This window comes from Petaurus breviceps, unplaced genomic scaffold (genome assembly GCF_028583685.1).
Source record: "Petaurus breviceps papuanus isolate PSGF00001 unplaced genomic scaffold, PetGlider_PUasm1.0 140, whole genome shotgun sequence".
NCBI lineage: Eukaryota > Metazoa > Chordata > Mammalia > Diprotodontia > Petauridae > Petaurus > Petaurus breviceps.
In genome coordinates, this window is record NW_027185698.1 from 44,653,270 (window position 1) to 44,673,279 (window position 20,010).

A 20,010-nucleotide genomic window follows, 5' to 3' on the forward strand; every position below is an offset into this window, starting at 1 on the left:
TTCATGGGCCTCCAGGTTAAAGATCCCTGGATTTGATCATCTCTGAGGCACTTTCCAACCCTAAACCTATGGTTCCTAGAACATAAACAGTCCCTGCTGTTGAGAGGTGTACATTTTAGTAGGGAATGATAAAAATACAAAAACAGGTGACTATGTCACAGGATGGCAAATACTTTTTTTTTAAATTAAATTTTATGCTTATTTTTAGTTTACATTATTCATTTCTACAAGATTTAGATTTACAAATTTTCTCCCTGTCTTTCCCCTACCCACCACCCCTAAAGAGCGATCCCCTTGTATCCTGCCTCCCCCAATCTGCTCTCTCCTATATCCTTCCCCATGCTCCCTCCTACTTCCCAATAGGACAAGATGGATCTCTATATCCCAGTGCCTGCATATCTTATTTCCTAGTTGCATGTAAAAAGAAATAATAATAATATATTTTTTAAACATTTGATTTAAAAATTTTGAATTCCAGATTTTTTCCCTTCCTCCCTTGTCATTCACCCTTACTGGGAAGATAGGCAATTCAATATGGATTGTACTATGCAAAACATTTCCACAGTGGATATATTGTGAAAGACTATATTTCCCTCTGTCCTATCCCACCCCCCACTTGTTCTATTCTCTACTTTGACCCTGTCCCTTTTCAAAAGTGTGTGCTTCTAACTTCCCTCGCCCCCAACCTGCCCTCCCCTCCAGTACCATGCTTTGATCCTTTTTGTCCCCCCAAAAGGAGTCCAAAGTCAGATTGCTCTGCTTGCTTTGCTTCCTTTGACTGCTCATGTTGCCACTCAATTACTTGATTTTTGAGCTTTTTGCCACAGTAGGACTCTGCTATCAGACAGGGGAGCTTTGTCCCAATTGCTGGGGTTTTCTCAGCTGCTGAAGGTATTAGTTGGGTGCCCTCTCTGAAGCCTCCACATGCTCTGGCAAGCTGGTCACACACCCCAGGACCTCCACCTTAGACAGTGATCCAGATCCAAGCAGGTTAGAGCAAGAGTGATTACCCCTCAGACTGGTGGCTTTGTCCCCCTACAATCTGCAGGCCAGGAGCTCTGAAGCAGCCACAAGGTGGCTGCTGCATGGCCACCATGCCTCAGCCGCTTCCCCCTCTGTGGGGCAGAGGCTGGACTGCACTTCCAGACCCCCTGTTCCCAAAGCCCACTGACCTCTCACTTTGTCTTTGGCATTTATGGGTTTATAAATCTGGAAACTGCCACAGCTGCTGGTGATCCACTCTACCAAAGTCCACTCCAGGGTTGGGGTCATCCTGAAGCTAAAACCATGGGCTCCCATGGGCTGTGCTCTGCTCCCAGCAGAATTCAATGGACCCTTCCTGTCTGCCTGCTGGGCTGCCCTCCGTGGGAGGTTTCTCTCTGTCACTTTGTGGGTTCTGTAGCTCTAAAGTTTGTTTAGAGTAAATTTTTATAGGTATTTGAAGTTATGGGGGGAGCACAGGGAATTTTCCTGCTTCTATGCCGCCATCTTGGTTCTGCCCCAGGATGGTGAATTCTAGGTACACCAGAGGGGGTACAAACAAAGCATCCAGGGAGTCCTGAGGGATGAGGGTTGTGTTGCTGATCCCTAGGACAGAGCCCATTTGCAGAGAAGTGGGGGTGCTTTCCAGAAAGCCTTTCAAGCTAAAGGGGAACAAGGAAGCTTTGGGCAAGGCTTGGAATGCCCTTCCAAGGTCACACAGTTGTGGGAGTGGGCACTTTCCCTTGACAGCCCTAGAGGTCTGTGGCAGAGTGAATGCAGTAGATGGATGGTGCCTGTGGATGTTTGGGGATTAACTGGTGACACATGGATTTTGTAAGCCACTGATGCACCCAAGGGGTGAAGAGGCCCCAGACAGCTTTCCAAATATTAATTCCTTTTCTCATGTCTGCCCCAGGGAAGGGAGGTTAAGCATTAGATTGGTAACAACTAGACTCAGCAGGTACACTGGGATCCCTGCCCCAGCCCCAGCCCTGGTCTTAGACTCTGCTTTGGCCCTCGGTGCTGCTCTGAATCCAGCCCCTCTCCCTTCTCCCCTCTTTGCAGAGGCCTAGGCACGGAGCACCTCCATTTAAAACTTCTGGGATTGGGGGCAAATCGATTCCTCACCTCTGAGTATCAGTTTCATCATCTGTAGCATAAGAAGAGGTTGGGCTGCATTAGGTGATCTCTATCTAAGGCCCCTTTTGGCTCTTAGTCTTCATTTCCATGATGCCTGGACCTCTTCCTCTAGATCAGGGGCTCTCAACCATTTTGTGTCATGGATCCCTCTGGCAGTCTGGGGAAGCCTATGGACCCCTTCTCAGGATTATGTTTTTAAATGTACAAAGTAAAATGTGTAAAATTACAAAGGATGCCAATTATGTTGAAATCGTTATAATTTTTTTTAAAGATAAGCTCCAAATTGGTACTTGACTTGGTTATAAAAATTTTGTCATAAACAAATTAGAGAAACACGGAAAAAATTACCCATCACATCAATAGATAGGAGAAAAGTTCATGACCAAATAAGGAATAGAGAAGATGGCAGAAGGGAAAAATGAATAATTTTGATTAAAAATTTTCTTTTGTACAAACAAATCTAATAAAGCTAAAATTAAAAAGGGGAGGAGATAAATATTTATTAATAATCTTGTTTGTGTCAGGCACGGGGCAAAGTGCTTTTACAAATATTATATCATTTTATCGTATTAAGAAGGAAACAATTAACTGGGGGAAAATCTTTTCAGTAAATTTCTCTAATAAAGGTCTTATTTCCAAGATATAGGTATAAGAAACTGATTGATGTTTATAAGAAAAAGAGTCATTCCCTAATTGATAAATGGCCTAAGGCTTTGAACAGGCAATTCTCAAAGGAAGAAACCTAGGCTATCTGCAGCCATATTAAAAAATGCTCCAAATCACTACTAATTAGAAAAATGGAAATAAAGCAATTCTGAAATTCTACTTCATACTTGGCAGAGTGTTAAAGATGACAAAAACGGAAAATGATCAGTGTTTGAGGGACTGTGGGAAAAATTGTAGATGCACAATTGGTTAGACCCTCACATGGGTACAACCATTCCAGAAAGCAATTTGGATTTATACATGGCAGGTACATCAGTGTACGCTTTTTGACTAAACTATACAATTGCTAGACCCATTCCCCAAAGAGATCAAAGGAAGAAGAAAAGATCTTTTATGTGCAAAACTATTTATAGTAATACTTTTTTTGGGGGGGAGGACCGGGAACTAAAGGGATACCCATCAATCAAGAAATGCCTGAATAAGTTATGGTATATGAATGTGATGGAACATTACTGTGCTATAAAAAAGGAAACAGATGCTCTCAAAGAGATGTGAACTAAGCAGAAGGAGAAGAATTTAACCTATACCATCAATATCATAAAAACCAAACAATTTTGAGGACTTTTATAAATGGATGAAGAAGGAAATGAGCACAATTTGTACAAAGACAATAACATTGTAAAGACAAACTACTTTAAAAGTCGTAAGATCTCTGATCATATACAATGAGCATTCGTGATTGCAGAGTACCAATGATGCAGCATGCTCTCCATTCCAGAAAGGTGATGAATTGTGGGTGTGGAGCTATATATTTATATTTTTGGATATATCCATTGAGGGAATTTGTTTTGCTTAACTATGTATCTTTGTAGAGAAATTTGTTTTTCTTTTCTTTTCAATGGAAGGAGTGGGAGAAAGATAAAATAGATTTCTGTTAATTTTTAAAAACAGGGGGGTGGGGGTTTTGCTATGGATGTGAAATATTATCTGTCCTCTGATCTGAAGTCATATTATTAGTTTTACTAAACTGTTTTAATTTATTAAAAGGCTACACCTTACAAATTAAGGGCAATTTGTAAATGTTTGTAATGTAAAAACAAAACACGTATCAATAAAACGGGAAAGGAAAATCAAAGTAAAACCCAAGTTCACAGACCATAGGTGAAGTACCCCTGATCTGGATCAAATCAATTTCAGGCAATCCCTGCTTTTCGAATCTTCCTTTTTGCCTGGTTTGTTGGTGAGCATTGATGGTGGCATCCCCAGCTGCCTACAGGACATCTCTTCCTAGATTGTAGCCTGGATCAGGGACTTCTAAAAGGTTACCTAGTCTAAACTCCTTATTTTACTGAGTGGCAAACTGGGGCCCAGGGATGGGGAAGGACCTACCCAAGGTCACACAACTAGGAAGGGGACAGAGCTGAGATCAATTTGAGGTTCTCTTAAACCAGATGTGGTGTTCCTTCCGCTATATTATGTTACTTCGGGATGTCTCAAACCTCAAACTCAACACGTCCAAGACTGAAATTGTTATTTTCAACCCCAAACCTGCCCATATTCCTCCTGACTTCCCTATGTCAGTCACAGGGACCACTGTCCACATGACCATCCTATACCTCCTTATAGTCTCTCCCATCTCTCTCACTCCTGATAGCTAACCAGTTAATAAATCCTGTCAATTGTACCTAATCAATTAATCAATTATCAGCACACATTCGTTAAGTACCTGCTATATATAATAGCATACAAAGATACCACCTCCCCCCCCAAAAAAAACCCCAAACAATCCCTGCCCCCAAGAGATTACATTCTAAGCAATAATTCATTCTTTGCCTCACCTCTCTTCCCACTTCCATCACCCAATATGATTCTTCATTGTCCCCAACCTGTACCATGGCAATAGATTTTATAGGGCTTCTCCTTCCCCAGTGCATCCTTCACAGAACATGGGGAGTAATATTGTAGCTGGTGCACATCTCTAATTACATCATCACACTGCTCAAAAATCATCGATGGCTCCCAAATGCCTTCACCAGAGGTGTCAACATGAGGGCCTTTGACTGTGTTTAGCTCATGATACTCCAGATCTCAGTCTGAACCAGATTAAAATGTAATTGGGAAATATTAAACAAAATAAATTAAAATACAATTGAACATAGATGATATTACATTTTAACACTAAATCACTATGCAGCCATAGGGATCTTTATGCATGGATTAATTGCTATCCCTCTCTCCCTTTTGTATTTGAATTTCATACCGCCGGCCCAGAGCATAAACTCTTCAGTTAGTCATTCAAGGCCCTCTAAAATCTAATTTCTAGCCAAATAGGATATCTTATAGGCCCTTGCTCTCTGTATTTTTGCTTATGCCTTTCCTATACCTGGAATTCCTTCCCCACTCCTATCTCCTTTGGATAGGATCCTCCATGATCCTATGGATCCTCCATGAAGCCTTCCGTGATTCCTCCTTCAGAAGCATGTTCTAATTATTTTTATAGTTATCAGTATATAGGTCTTTTCCCTTTCCCCCCCTCCATTGTGAACTTCATGGGGACAAGGACTTTATGGGTCCCCATTAGCATGGAACACCAGGCTAGGATCTACACCCTGTAGATGTCAAGGAGGGAAGAGCTCAATGTGGGTTGGATTGGTCAAGGAAGGCTGAGTCTCAGTTTTGCTTCCAGTGTGCACAGGGTCCCATCCATGATTAGGGCTCAACACATGAACTTCTTGGGTTGGATACAGGGAATGAGGTCAATGAAGGTCTCCTTGGTCCTATCTCTCACTCTTCACAGGGAGTAGGCAGGTGTAGGCACAATGGTGGATAGGTGGCTTCCCCACAGCCAACAGATCTGATACAGGATCAACCATACAACATGGCCTCAAGTGATTAGAGAGAGCCAAGGAGGAACCTAGAGCATCCAAAAAAATGCCTCCTCCCTGTCCCCAGTACTAAATGCCAGGATGAAATTACCAGGCATCACACTTATTTGGCATCAGGGAATTTGTTGAGCTCTGGCCTAAGGTTCAAGCCAACTCTGATGAGATCATGAAAAATTGGTCAAAACCAATTTTGAAATTGGTGATGAAATTCTATTCACTTGGTCATTCGGCTTGGTATTATCCATAGGATTATTTTGGGGGGACCTGTGGTTTCCCTGATGTAGTGATTCCCCAGTGTGGAGACTCTAGGGATCTCCATTTTGGAGTACAAATTGTCCTGTACTGTCCAGCTTATTTTTTCTCCCTTGGGTATGGGGGTTTCAATTTAATTTTTTTTTACTTAAAAATTTCTCTTGCCTTTCCCTACCCTTTTGAAAGAAGAAAAAAGAAAAAAATCTTGCAACACATACACACAGCCAAGCAAAAAAAAAATTCCTGTGTTAGCCTTGTCCAAAACAAATAAACAAGCAAAACTATGTCTCAATCTATATCGAGTCCATCATCTTTCCGAAGGAGGGGTAACATGTTTCATCATGAGTCCTCTGGAATTGTACTTGGGCATTGCATTGAGCACAGTTCTTAAGCCTTTCGAAGTGGTTTGCCTTTACAATGTTATTGTTACTGTATATACTATTTGCTTAGTTCTGCTCACTTCACTGCATCAGTTCATACAAGACTTCCTTGATTTCTCTGAAACTGTCTCCATCATTCCTTACAACACAATGGTATTCAGATGACATATTTTGTTCAGCCATTCACCAAATATTGGGCACCGCATTAGTTTCCTATTCTTTGCCACTACAAAAAGAACTGTTGTAATTATTTTATACATATGGATCCTTTTCCTCTTTGATCTCTTTGGCGGGGCATAGACCTAGCAGTGGTATGACTCGGTCAAAGGGTATGCAAAAATTTACGAACTTTTGAGGCATAGTTCCATATTGTTTTCCAGAATGACTGGACTGATTCCCAGGTCTACCAGAGCTGCATACTAAAATCCCTATGCAATTTTTAATTTTGGGGAATTGTCCAGGGCACTAATAAGGTGAAGTGATACTCTCAGGGTCCCGTAGCCAGTATATGTCCAAGACAGGACTTGACCCCAGGTTCTTTCTGACTCCAAGGACTGCTGTCTATGATTAATCAATCAATGAGCATTTATTAAATGCTTGCTGCATACCTTGGCTCTCAGGATTAACTAGAATTTATAGAACTATCCAATGTACCAGAATAGATAATGGAGGGCTGACTGTGGTCAAGTGGCTTCTTTTCCTTGCCTTTTTCTCAGACCTTCCTAGTTCAATGGGGCAGCTTTGTTATAACACAGCTGGAATACATGCTCTGTTTCTAGAATCAAAGAATGTCAGAGTTCTCAGGGACCTTAGAACATAGAACATAGAAGGCCACAGATGGAAGTAAATCAAGAGACCAACTGGTCCAAGCCCCTTCTTGGAAAAATGGGCAAAATGGAGCCTAGAATGGGAAAGGTCAGATGGCTAGATAAGTTCATGGAACCCAGATGTTCTGATTTTCAATGCAATTTTTCTAAAATCAGCCAACTCATCATTTCTTATAGCATTGTAGTATTCCATCAATTTATTTTTACATTTTATTTTAATACTCATTTAAAAAATTTTTGAGTTCCAAATTCTCTCCCTCCCCCAAGCCCTTCTCCCACCCATTGAGAAGGCAAGCAAGAAGATATCGATTATATATGTGATCCATTCAAACTGGCCTGCTAGCTGTTCTGCTACACAACATTCCATTTCCCATCTCTGTACCTTTACCTAGGCTTGTCCCTCACTCCTTTCTCACCTCATCTCTAACTTCCTTCAAATCACAGAATCCGAGCTCCCTCCTCCATGAGTCCTCTCCTGCAACTTGGAGGCACGTTTTCCCAGACATTTTCTCTGTTGAAATCACTTCATTACTCCCCCATATAGGCTTTGTCTTCACTTACCTGTGTGCAGTTGTTTCTTTCTGGTAGAAAGCAAGCTCCCTGAGGGAAGGGCAGGGGATGCTTAATTTTTGTCTGCCGTTCTAGTGTCCAGTACAGGGCAAGCAATCAGTAAATGTTGAATTGAAAGAGCTTAATTTAAACATCCCTTGTCTTACTTCCTTGACTACTGGTAAGAGAAGGGCTCGGGGGTGGAGGGGAGATAAGGTATAGGGGAACTGGAGGTGGGGGTGGCTCTGTATGAAGACAAATTTTACTGACTTCATAATTAGTTCTACCAAGGATAGCATTATGTAACAGTGGAGTTCAGTGGAGTAGGTACTATGGTTGTAATCAGAGGTCCTGGGTTCAAATCTTGACTCTGCTACATCATAATAATAATACCTGGGATATACATAGCACTTTACAAATACCATCTTACTTTATCCTCACAACCATTCTGGGAGGTAAATGCTAAAACTATACTCATTTTACAGATGAGGAAACTGAGGCAGATAGAGGTTAAGTGACCTGTCCAGGGGCCCACAACAAGTAAGTGTCTGGGGCTGGATTTGAACTCAGGTCTTCCTCACTCCAGGTCTAGTGTACTAACTGCTGACCCACCTGGCTGCCTCATCGTGCTTACCCTTCTGGATTTTTATTTTTATCATCTATAAATAAACAGAAGGGATTGGATTAGGTGACTGCTAGACTCCCTTTAGCTCCAAGTATGTGACACTATGAATTCTGGACCGGGGTCAGGAGTTCTGGGTTCTAGTCCTTACCCTGCCACCAACTGATAGAATACTATGAGAGCATTTTCTTCGAACCTCAGTTTCTCCATCTATGGAATAAATACTAGATGGTCTCCTAAGGTCCCTCCTGGGGCTGACACTCTGCTACATGTCTAAGGTCCTTCTGAGACTGAACCCTCTGTCGATCCTTTTTCTGAGCTGTCTGTTGGGAGGGCATCCGCTTGTCCTTATTTCAACTCTCCCTTGGCTTTCTCAGGAGCTGGAAGGCTGGGGGTGTGAACACGAGTGAGTCTTCAGCCCCCTGGCTCTGCTGGAAGGCTCTCCCTCCAAGACACAGAGCAACTGAACTCCCTCCAGGGCCCCTACCCCAAGTCTGCCTCCACTCTTTTCTGCCTTTTCCTGTGGTATGTGCCCTGTCCTCAGTTCATCATTTCCATATCACCCGGTGAAAAGTCTTCCCAGACTGTTTGTAATGCCTGCTGGCCAAGGGCCAGCCCAGGATCCACAAGGCCCATGCGTTACACTGGCCTGCCCAGAGCAGAGCTGACCTGGAGATCAGTGGAAAGGCCTGCCTGGGGATTTCAAGAGTATGTTCCTGGCCCCTGGTTTGGGGGCTTTGAAACCAGCTTCTCGCCTCAGCCTTATAAGGCTTAAGCTTCTCTGCTCTGTGCTGGGCGCCCTGGGTGGGCTCATGGTAAAGGCCTCCTGTTTACTTCTTAGTTCAACACCCAGCAGAGCCTGGCAGACAGGATGGGGTGGGGGGAAGGGTAGTGGACACAGGCTTCAGGGACCATGGCAGGTCCTCACGGCTACCCACTTCCCAGGAATGCTGGGCAAGGCCCCCATGGAGACAAGCTTCCTGGGGAAGGAGATAGGTCTGTTTTACTCTTCTTAGGCCACTGTGGCCAGCTTGGCAGAAGATGCCCCAGGATCTGGCCTAAGGTGAAGCTACTTCTCAGTCAGAAGAGAGAGAATGAATTGGAGTGAAATTCTCCTTCCTTCCTTCCTTCCTTCCTTCCTTCCTTCCTTCCTTCCTTCCTTCCTTCCTTCCTTCCTCCCTCCCTCCCTCCTTTTTTCCTCCCTCACTTTTTTCCTCCCTTCCTCTCCTCTCCTTTCCTTCTTTCCTTTCCTTTCCTCCCTCTTTCCTCTCTTCCTTTTCTCCCCTTCCTCACTAACAGGAAGTCAGAGGGAGTATAGTAGTACAGCAGAAGGAGTCCTGGGATTTCTCTCCTAAGGTCTGAGTTTGAGCCTATCTAAAACACAGTGTGAATCTCAGTTAAGTGCTTTTCCTTCTCTTAACCTCAGTTTTCCCATCTGACTAATGGGGATAATGACACTAGAAAGAACTACATCCCAAGGTTGGTAGAGAAGCACTTTGTAAACCTTAAAGTTTTATAGGAATGTGGATTTTTAACCTTCTTTGTCATTCTGCTTTCTCACCAGAGAATTCAATCGGGGTTCAACGGAAAGAGAAATTTCTTAGGAGAAATTAAGAAATGTCATGGGTTATGAGGGGTTGGAGGAAATCATTGGGCAGACCAGGAGAGTGAGAGGTCTGAAATCTGAGAAAATGTGTGAGGAACTCAGCATAGGGAAGAAATGTCTTAGCGGCTTCAGCATGGAATGGGATGCCTCCCAAGGTAGTGATCTTCTGGTCACCGGTGGTATCTAAGTAGAGGCTGGAGGAGAACCTATCAGGAAAGCTAAAGCGGGGATTCCTGCTCTGAGACTGAGGTTGGAATAGATGCTCCCTGAAGGCCCTTCTGGTCCCAAGAGTGCAGAAAGAAGTATAGCATGCTGGACCTGGAGGGATCATGAGGGAGTGGCAGCAGCTGGAGAGGCCTGGTGGAAGGAGAGCGGCCCTGCCCCCTGGTCTGAGCTCTGCCTCTGCTCAGGGGCTGGAAGGGCAGCTCTCAGGTGGGCTGGGTGGCTGGGCTGGGTCCAAGTGCTTGTACTTCCTGTGACTTACTGGGCTGGCCTTCGATGTACAAGGCTGATAGTCCTGGCCCCACTGGGCCTCCTCGTTCTTATCTATCCCCTTAAACATCTCCTAAGAAACTCTCTCCAAGTAGCCCTTATGAAAACGTGTTTCCTTTTGTCTGGGGGAAACTCTTGGAGGAAGAATGGGTCCTTTGTGCCCTGGGAGGAGGCTTCCAACATCCCCTAAGCTGAAGGGCTCTTTGCTGTTCACTCGCTGGCCTTCCTCCCCCTCCCCCTCTCCCCTAGCCTTTCTGAAGAGCTAAGCAAAGGCAGCTGAGATGCTGAGAGCCCTGCATGGGCGTGGGGGTTGGGAGCGGGTGGACAGAAGAGAGAATCTCAAAATCTCACAGTGTCCCAGAGCTGGAGGGGCCTTAGAGGGCAGCTGGCCAGCGCAGACCTGGAAAAGAATCTCCCCTCCGTATCCCCCAGCAGGGGACATCTGCCCTCCAGTGGGACCTTCGGTGAGGCAGAATCGCCCACCTCCCAGGGCAGCCCAACGCATTGAAAGCATTGCCCCTCATTCCAGCACTTTCCCCCTCACAATATTGCTCACCAGTGTATACTTGTACCCTTAATCCTGCTCACACTCAGATAAGCCCAATACCACATTCATGCACCTTCCCTATCCACACATTCATACTCTCATCACAGACACATCCAAGTCTACTCCAGGCACTCCTGCAGTCCCATAGACCCTCTCACTTGCCAATACTCACAATTTCAACCACCCTTCCTTACTTCTTTCTTTTATTCCTAGTTCTATTGATGAGAGGCAGGATAGAATAGTGGCTAGACAGTTAACTTCAAACTGAGGAAAACTTGAGTTCAAGTTCCTCATTTGACACATACTGTTTGTGTGACCCTGGGCAAGTCACTTAACTGCTCTAGAAAATTTTCTAGAAGTCTGAGTTGCATATGAGGTGCCAGACCTGCATTGTTAAAGTTTTCTTATCTGGAAGTTCCCTCTAAGGAATGAATTCATAGGTCTAATTCCTGTTGTGTTTGTTTCTCTCCTCCTTTACTTAGTGAGGAGGGAGAGAGAGAAGAGAGAGAAACAGACAGAGAGAGGCAGAGAGAGAGAGAGAGAGGGAGAGAGAGAGAGAGAGAGAAAGAGAGAGAGAGAGAGAGAGAGAGAAAGAGAGATATCTTAAGTGAGCAATTAGATTAGGGGATCTTAACCTTTTGTGTGTTCCAGGCAGTCTGGTGAAGCCTATGGATCCCTTCTCAGAATAATGTTTTGAAATGCATAAAATAAGATATGTAGGGATACGAAGGAAACCAAAGGTGAGTGAAAATAATGATGTAATTTTTTTCCCATCCAAAATCATGGATCCCCTGATATCTATCCACGTGGTTCCCAGGCTAAGAACCTCAGCCTGACTTAAGAGTGATAGGATGAGATTAAAGGCACAAGTAGGAGCTTGGCCTTGGCAAGGAGATAAACTACTTGGTTTTCAGAGATTGGAGCAAATGAAGAGAGAGCCAAAGGAATGGGGAAGATGAGGGAGCCCCTCACATTTTCACTAACACACAGACATATATGTACTCAAAGACACTGCCTCCCCCCTTACATATATACACACATGCCCACATACACACATGCACACACATGCAATACATATTCACACGCATGCCTACACAAACACACACACACACACAGAAACTGGAATGACAAGGCACAGCATTTTCTAAACCAGGAACCAAGGATTCTGGCCTTGCTGAGTCCTGCTCCCTCCCCCTTTCCTTTCTTATTCTCTTTCCCTGGCTCCCTTTTCTTCCCAATGTCTTTGGCCTTTCTTGGAAAGGCCTGGCTCTGGCCAGGCTGAGAGGAGGGATGAAAGTCAGGGATACCAACATACTGCTGAGTGATGCCTCTGGGGGGCTTAGTTTCCTTATCTATAAAAGGAGGGTTGTAGATGATTGGATGACCTCTCAGCTCAAAATCTCTTATGATCCTGTGATCCCATGATTCTAAGGCTGAGTGTGAAATTTGCTGGGGAGGAGACAAGGCAGTCCAAGGCCAGCAGGTATAACATACCCGTGATGATGATCGTAACAACAATATCTACTCCATACAATATCTATATACATTTTCATAATGAAATTATCTATATAGAGCTATGAAGTTTACAAAACACTTTCCCCTAAGCATTCTGGTGGTGTGGACAATACTGGGCATTATTATCCCCATTTTACAAAGGAGGAGATTGAGGCTTAGAGGCAGTGACCTCTTCTGCATCACACAGCTACAAAGTGACAGAGTAAGGTCCCCTGACCCCAACACCAAGATTCTCACCTGATCCAGCTTGTAAATAACAGATGAAGCCTTGGTTTCATTACCCCTGGCCTTCCGGATAGTCCCAGCCATTCATAGGAACTAACGGAACTGAGGCCTTGGGCATGGCCCACCCTCCTGCCTGCAAGCAGAGCACTGTGTCTACGTGTGTGTAAGCGTGTGCCTCGCCTTATTAATGAGGAGCTGAAAGCCCTTCTAGACTTTCTCCTGCTAATCCCCACAGCATTCCTGTGACTTCTCCTTGCAAGAGATAGCGGCCTGTCAGGTCCAGTTGATGGATGGTGGAGTTGGGGCCCAGTGAGGTCAGGAACTCACTCAAGGTCACCCAGGGGGAGGGCAGGGCTCCAGGGGTCTGGCTAGTAATGTCTGACTAACCAACTCCCTTCCTAAGAGAGAGAGAGTTTTTGCAGGCTGAGACTAGTTACAGCCAAGAGAGATAGATTGAGAGACATCCAGAGACAGAGTGATAAATATACACACACAGGAGCCCACATGCAGAGGGAGAGAGATGCACAGAGACAAGTTAACAGTCTCTTATTAAGTATCTACTATGTGCCAAGGATTGTGCTAAGCACTAAAGGTGCAAAGAAAGGCAAAAAACAGACCTAACTCTCAAGGAGCTCACAATCTAATGGGGGAGATAATAAGCAAATACCTACATGCAAACAGGATATATCTGGATAAATTGGAGATAATGTCATAGAGAAGGCACTAAGGTTAAGGAGGACTGGGAAGGGGAGAGAAGTAGGGAGGGAGAGAAAGAAAGGGAGGAGAGAGAGAAGAGGGAGGGAAGGAGGGGGAGAGGGGGGGAGAAAGAAAGAGGGAGAGAGAGACTGAGCGAGAGAAACACAGAGACATATTCTAATACACTTTATCTCCTCCCAAATACTTTTCCATTCAGGCAACCCTCACCCTCTTGCCTTGATTCCTTTTCAGTTTTATGGGAGCATGATTCTTCTGTCTCCAGCCCAAAGATAAGCTCCCTGGGGGCAGAGACTGGCTTTATCATTGAAGATCAGAGCTGGAGGGCACCATGGTGATCACAGAATGTCAGAGCTGAAAGTAAACGAGGTAAGGAGAACATAGACTATTCTGTTAGATCCAGAACATGGCCAGAGGAGGGCAAAGGGATTTGAAGCCATGCACGACAGGACTGGGGACATTTAGTTTGGAGAAGAAAAGACTCTGTGTGTGTGGTGTATGTTGCACATGATATCTATCTTCAAATACTTGAAGGCCAGTCACATGGCAGCACCATTCAAAGACTTATCCTGGGTGGCCCGAAAAGGGCAGAACTAGAAACATGGGTGGAGGTGTTGGAGAGGGAATTTTTTTCAAAATAATGAAGTTTAAACCATCAGTGGAGAGGGTGGCCTTGAGAGGCGGTGAGCTCCCTGTTTCTGGAAGTATTCAAACAGGGTGGGAAAAGTACAGAGAGGCTGTCAAGATGATTCTTACAAGTCAAGGGCAGTTCGATAAGATCATCTACCAGGTCCCTCCTAACTCTTGGGTTATATAATTCTCACTTTCACCAAAACAGAAACTATTAAAAAAGAAAAGAAATTTGGAAATATAGGTTCAATTTGCTCAATCCAGGGAGAATATTGGGGAAAGTACTATGGAGACCTGAACTTTGCCACTAATTGACCTCCTCTAGCTGAGTTTCTCCATTTATAAACATGAATAGTATGGTATAGTAAACAAAACCCATTAATTGGGTCAAAGGCCCTGGGTTTGAATCCTGCCCCTGTCAATTACTCTGTGACCATAATCATCCCTGTGCCTTGGTTTCCTGGTCTGTAAAATGAAGGTGTTGGACCAGAAGGTCTTTGTGGGCTGTCCTGCCTCTGGCACTCTGTGTTCTGAAGGCCTCTCCCAGCTCTGACATTCTATGATCTAATGCCTTGCCTGCCCCCCTCCCAGGATGGTTTGGGGCATGAAATGACATAATAGATGGGGAAAGCCTTGGAAAGCACACAGCGAGGCACAAATGGGAGGGATTATGATGACTATTATTCTTGGCTCGGGATTCACTGACTCACTGCCGAGGAGCTGAACCCTGACTGCTGCTGGGGCTGAAGGAGGAGACCGTCTGAAGGCCATGGGCCTGCAGCGTCTGCTCTGCCCGAGCTCCAGTGCACAGGGCGCTGTCTCCTCGCTGGAAACCCCCCTGGAAACCTGCTGAAAGAACCTTGGGTGTCTCTCCACCTAGAGAGGCTTCTGATGTGCTCAGCATGGGCTTCTGTGTTCAGAAAGAAGCTGCAGCTGGCCCAGCCTCTGTTCCTCTCTGCTGCCAGACTGCATCGTGTAACAGAGGGAAAGATGGTGACAGCATTGATGCCAAAGTGGCAGGTCTTCATTCATTCATTAATTCACTTAGTCATTCATTCATTCAACAACACTTTATGAGGACCCACTCTGTGCAAAGTCTTATAAAGAGAAATAAGGGGTGGTCCTTCAAGATACAGACAGGCTAGTACAGCCATAAGATAGAGATAAGGACCTGGGTCTGTGATTTCTTTGATAATGGGACCTCCCAGGTGAGGAAACTCCTTCTCCCAATACTGGGTGGCACTTTCTCTGCCTAGAGCATGGAGAAATTAAATGAATTGCCCTGACTCATTCTGTTAGTATGTGTCAGAGGCAGGACTATACCCAGGATGTAAAATCATCTCAACAGTAGCATTTCTATAACGCTTTATGGTTTACAAAGTGCCTTATCTTCATTGTCTCACTGGATTTTCATAATAGCCCTGTATGGTAGGTAGGGGAAGGATTGTTCTCCCCATTTGATAGATGAAGAAACTTGGGAAAAGAAAAGGGAAAGGGTTTCCTCAAGATTATATGAGTAAACAGAACTAGCCTTCAGACCTAGTTCTTCTAAGTCCAAACCCAATGGGTTTTCCAAACTGATGCAGGTAAAAGGGAGGTATAAAGAGTTATGGGATCAGATGAACATCAGATTGCTTCTTGGAGGAGGAGTGAGGAAACCTTCTTAGGGGAAATGGTTTGAATTGGACCTTGAAGAATAACTAGAATTTATTTTTTTCTTCCCTCTTTCCCTCCCTCTCCCATCCTTCCTTTTTTATTTCTTTTTCCTTCCTTCCTTCCTTCCTTCCTTCCTTCCTTCCTTCCTTCCTCTCTCTCTCCCTCCCTCCCTTACCCCTCCCTCCTTTCCTTTCCTGAGACTATCTAGTTTGCCTAGCCTGGAAATGCAGTGGCCATTCATAGGACTGATCCCACTTCCAATCAGTATGGAAACTTTGACCTACTCTGTTTCCAGAGTGGGCTAATTTGCCCTTTCTTAGGTACCATGTGGCCCTCCACTGTTGGCAGCTCGCCATGGTGCTATAGCAGATACCCAGGCATCTCAGCCCTACTGCAGCTCAGACCTCTTGAGCTCAAGTCATCTACTGGCCTCAAACCCATCCCCCCAGACATGAGCCACATCATCAGGTGAAGAAGAAGAAAAAGAAGAAGAGAAGAAGGAAGAAGAGGAAGAAGAAGAAGAAGAAGGAAGAAGAGGAAGAAGAAGAAGAAGAAGGAAGAAGAGGAAGAGGAAGAAGAAGAAGAAAAATAGAAGAATCATCCTCATTCTGCTTGACCTGAGAGGGGAATACTAGAACTATTGAGCAGTAATTACAGGGAGGTAGATTTCAGCTCAGAATACTTATAGCTCACACTTCTATAATGCTCTAAGGTTTACAGAGTCTTTGGAATCTCTGCAAATAGTTGGACAGCGAAGTAAGTGGGGATTGGGTAGTGGTGGACCGGTGGAGTTCAGAGTCTTGTCCTGTAGCTAGCTTCTCATTCCTGAAGGAAGGCCTCACTCCAGATAGACAGACACATAGAGAGAGCCCCTCTTTAGCTCCGGCTAGAACCCCAGCTATCCTCAATCCTCCAGCATCCTGAGGGCGATCATTGAACCAGGTCCTCCTCAAGCCGCCTTGACCATCACTGAACATAGCTTCAGAGATGACCACTTCAGGCTCTCTGGGCATCAGTTTCCCCATCTGAAAAATGAAGATGTTGGACTGAATAATCTTTAAAGTACTTTCTTAAAAATAATGATAAAAAAAACCTTGTTGCTACTTTAAAAAATATCCCTGTCACTTTCCGATGACTCCCCAACACAAATAGACCCCTTCTGTGAACCAAGGAAATGGGTTTAAGCAGAGCAGGTGAACACAATAGCCATATCTGATGATGTGTATCACCTCATTCCACACCTTTGTTTTACTCTACTCTGCCAAGATGCGGGAGGCATGGTTTGCTATCAGTTCTAAGGGCCCTCCGAGCTCTGACAATTTATATTTTCTGTGTTCTTTATTCCAACTCTAATGTTTTATACTTTTTTTTTTCTGGAGGCGGGAAAGGTAGGGCATTTGGGGTTAAGTGACTTTCCCAAGGTCATACAACTAGTTTTTTGTTTTAAGTGTCTGAGGTCGGATTCGAACTCAGGTCCTCCTGACTCCAGTGCCGGTGCTCTATTCACTGTGCCACCTAAGCACCCCTAATGTTTTATACTTGTGCACTGAGGACCTTCTCAGCTCGGACATGTTCTGTTCTGTGCTCTGATCACCATTCTAATTTTGATGTTCTGTCTCCTATGATCCCTCTCACCTTTGACCTTCTGTTTTCTGCCTTCCCTTCTGGCTCTGAGAGTCTACATTCTGTTCTATTTTCTAAATTCTCTCAACATTCTGTGGGTCTGTCATTCCTCCAACCCCAAGGACAATAACTGCATGCTATTTGATTCTTGGGTATTTGCACCTGAATGGCCATTGATCATGATTGACATTATTTTAGGAGGGACAATGGACTTAGGTGATGCAGTGCATGGAGTGCTAGCCCTGGAGTCAGGAGGACTTGCATTCAAATTCAGCCTCAGACACTCACAAGCTATGTGAACATGGACAAAATCACATCACCCCGTTTGCCTCAGTTTCCTCACCTGTAAAATGGACTGGAGAAGGAAATGGCCAAACCACTCCAGTATCTCTGCCAAGAAAACCCCAAATGGGCTCACTGAGAGTCAGACAGGATTGAAATAATTCAATAACAACCACCACAAACGGGAGAGACAATGAAAAAGTGGAGGCCAACCAGAGGAGGCTGACCTAGATGGTGTGGTGACTGGAGAACGTGTCTAAACAAGGGCTGCTTAAAGAGTCTGATGGTGCTTAACCTGAAGAAGAGCAAAAAGGTGGGAATGGCCATCTTGCAAAAAGCATTAGCCTTGGCCCAGGAGGTCAGTTCTAGCAATGATGTGTGGGAGTCATGGTGAGATTTTTCTGCAGTGTGAGGGAGCAATTCTTCATAACCAGAGCAGTCCCAAGATGTAATGGACTGCCCTGTAAGGTCATAAGCTCCCTGGCCCTGGTGGCCTTTCCTTGGAGGCTGGATGACCACTTGTGAAGAATGTTGGAGAGGGGATTTCTGCTGGGGCAGGATTTGGACCAGAGGCTGCTTCCAATTGGAGGATTCTCCAGCTCTGTGGATCTATGAGCCTTACTCAGAGAGAGGTTGGGGCCAGGTCCTGAAGGGCCAGGGGCAAGGCTGGGGCCCTGCCCGTGAACAATTTCACAACCCATGCCCCCCCCCCCCCCATGGCCAAAACCCTATTAGGAAACTGGAGAGCTCTGCCCAGTTTGCAGATGCAAAAACAAACAGCTCATCAATCCCTTGATCCTCATCAAGGCCACCAGCCTCTCCCTGGGCCGGGTGCCTGGAGGCCCAGTGGGGAGAACAGGCAAGAGATCTTTTTTTTTTTTTCTTGAATGAGTTATTTACTTTCTGTGAGATAATTATCAAATACATCATCACAGACCCACTGAAGGCAGTGACCTTTTATCCTTGGATGTTTGAACTCATAGGACCCCCACTGGTCCTCTCTCAGAGCCCACACGCCTTTTTCCTCCCCTCTCTTCTTTCTTCCTTTTTTTATTCCCCTCCCTTCGTCTTTGTCCTGCCTTCCTCCCCCTTTCCTCTTTCTGTGCACTTCTTCCCCCAAGTCTCCATCTCCTCTTTTCTTCCTCTTCTCCCTATTTTCCTCCCATTTTCTATCTCCCTTTTAACTCTCTCCTTTGCTGACTTTATCTCCTGTCTCCATCCTCCCCTCTACCCTTTCTGTCCTGTTTTCTCCTCTCTCTTCTTTTCTCAAAGAATCCAAAGAAATGGATAGAGTGGATGGTGGATCATTGCGAGGCATAGCACAGCTTTATAAAGCTAGGCATCCGCCCATTTTGCATACAAGGAATCCAAGGCTGTGAATTTAAAGTAACTCACCCCAAAGCCCCCATGTTAGTTGCAAGGATAGATCGGGAACTTAGGGTTCAATCACCAAACCTGAGGACCCTTTCCAAAGAAAGAGAAGAAAAGAGAATGAAATTGTGTGTTTAGCAAGTTACAGGGGAGGGAGGGAGAGAGGAGGGGATAGGGAGCCATCCAAGGCAAACAGCCTGTAAGGGAAGAGAAAATAAACCAGTCCATTCAAAGGGAGGGCAAACTATTCATCCTTCATCCTTGCTGGCCCTCGCCCACCCCAGAGGAGGCTGAAGGCTAAACTGTAGGCCAGCCTGGAACCCAGGCCAGTGCAGAATTGGGGCCAGCTCACGCCTGAGGAAGGGGAGGAGCCGTGGGGAAGGTGGCCCAGAAAGCTGGTCCTCCAAGGTGCCTATGGGTAGGGGGGATGGCAGTGAGGAAGCCAAGCCCCTCCTGGATTTTCAAGAAGGAAGGGAGGGCGAATTACAAAATTTTAGAGCTGGGAGGAACCCTGGAGCATAGAATATAGGATGTGTTTGCTGGAAGGAAACTTATAACGTAGAACATGGAATGTGAGAGTTGGAAGCTAGATACTTCGAGAGCATCTGGGCCAAAAGAGGAAACTGAGATCCTGAGAAAGTCATTTGCCCAAGGTCACACAGTCAGGAAGGGAGGAGAGCAGTAATTAGAACCCAGGGCTCTTGACTTCCAGCCCAGGACTTTTTTCACTGTACACAAAGACAGAGTGGAGTTTTGTTAGCCCATCCCTGGATGGGAATCTTAGAGCCTTTTGTGGGACCCAAGGATTAGAGCCGGAAGAGGCCTTAGATATTATCCTGTTTAGCTCTCTCATCTTTCAGAAGAGAAATTGAGGCCCAGAAAGGGGAAAGACCTTGCTTAAGGTTACAGAGGAAGAACTGGGATTCAGAGTCAGGTCTCCTGACTCCCAGGCTGTTCCCCTACAACCAGTCTCAGAAATCTTTTCTTCCTTCCTCCCTCCCTCCCCCTTCCTTCTTTCCTTCCTTCCTTCCTTCCTTCCTTCCTTCC

General features: G+C 45.1%; 2 long non-coding RNA genes across 4 annotated transcripts in view; one reads left to right on the top strand and one right to left on the bottom strand.

Moving 5' to 3' along the window:
• Positions 1 to 20,010, top strand: part of LOC138148550 (uncharacterized) — a 107,602-nt gene that overhangs the window by 24,889 nt on the left and 62,703 nt on the right. Inside the window, exons 2-4 of one of the 3 annotated variants that reach the window (XR_011165087.1) lie at positions 11,599 to 11,687; positions 13,636 to 13,770; positions 15,896 to 16,033. This is a non-coding gene — a long non-coding RNA (uncharacterized lncRNA). Of the gene's footprint in view, positions 1 to 11,598; positions 11,688 to 13,635; positions 13,771 to 15,886; positions 16,034 to 20,010 lie in introns of those variants that run through there. The other 2 variants (XR_011165090.1, XR_011165085.1) reach the window with 2 other exon arrangements.
• LOC138148561 (uncharacterized) overlaps positions 16,580 to 20,010 on the bottom strand; it is a 22,612-nt gene continuing 19,181 nt past the window's right edge. Inside the window, exon 3 of the long non-coding RNA XR_011165091.1 lies at positions 16,580 to 16,712. This is a non-coding gene — a long non-coding RNA (uncharacterized lncRNA). The remainder of the gene's footprint in view (positions 16,713 to 20,010) is intronic.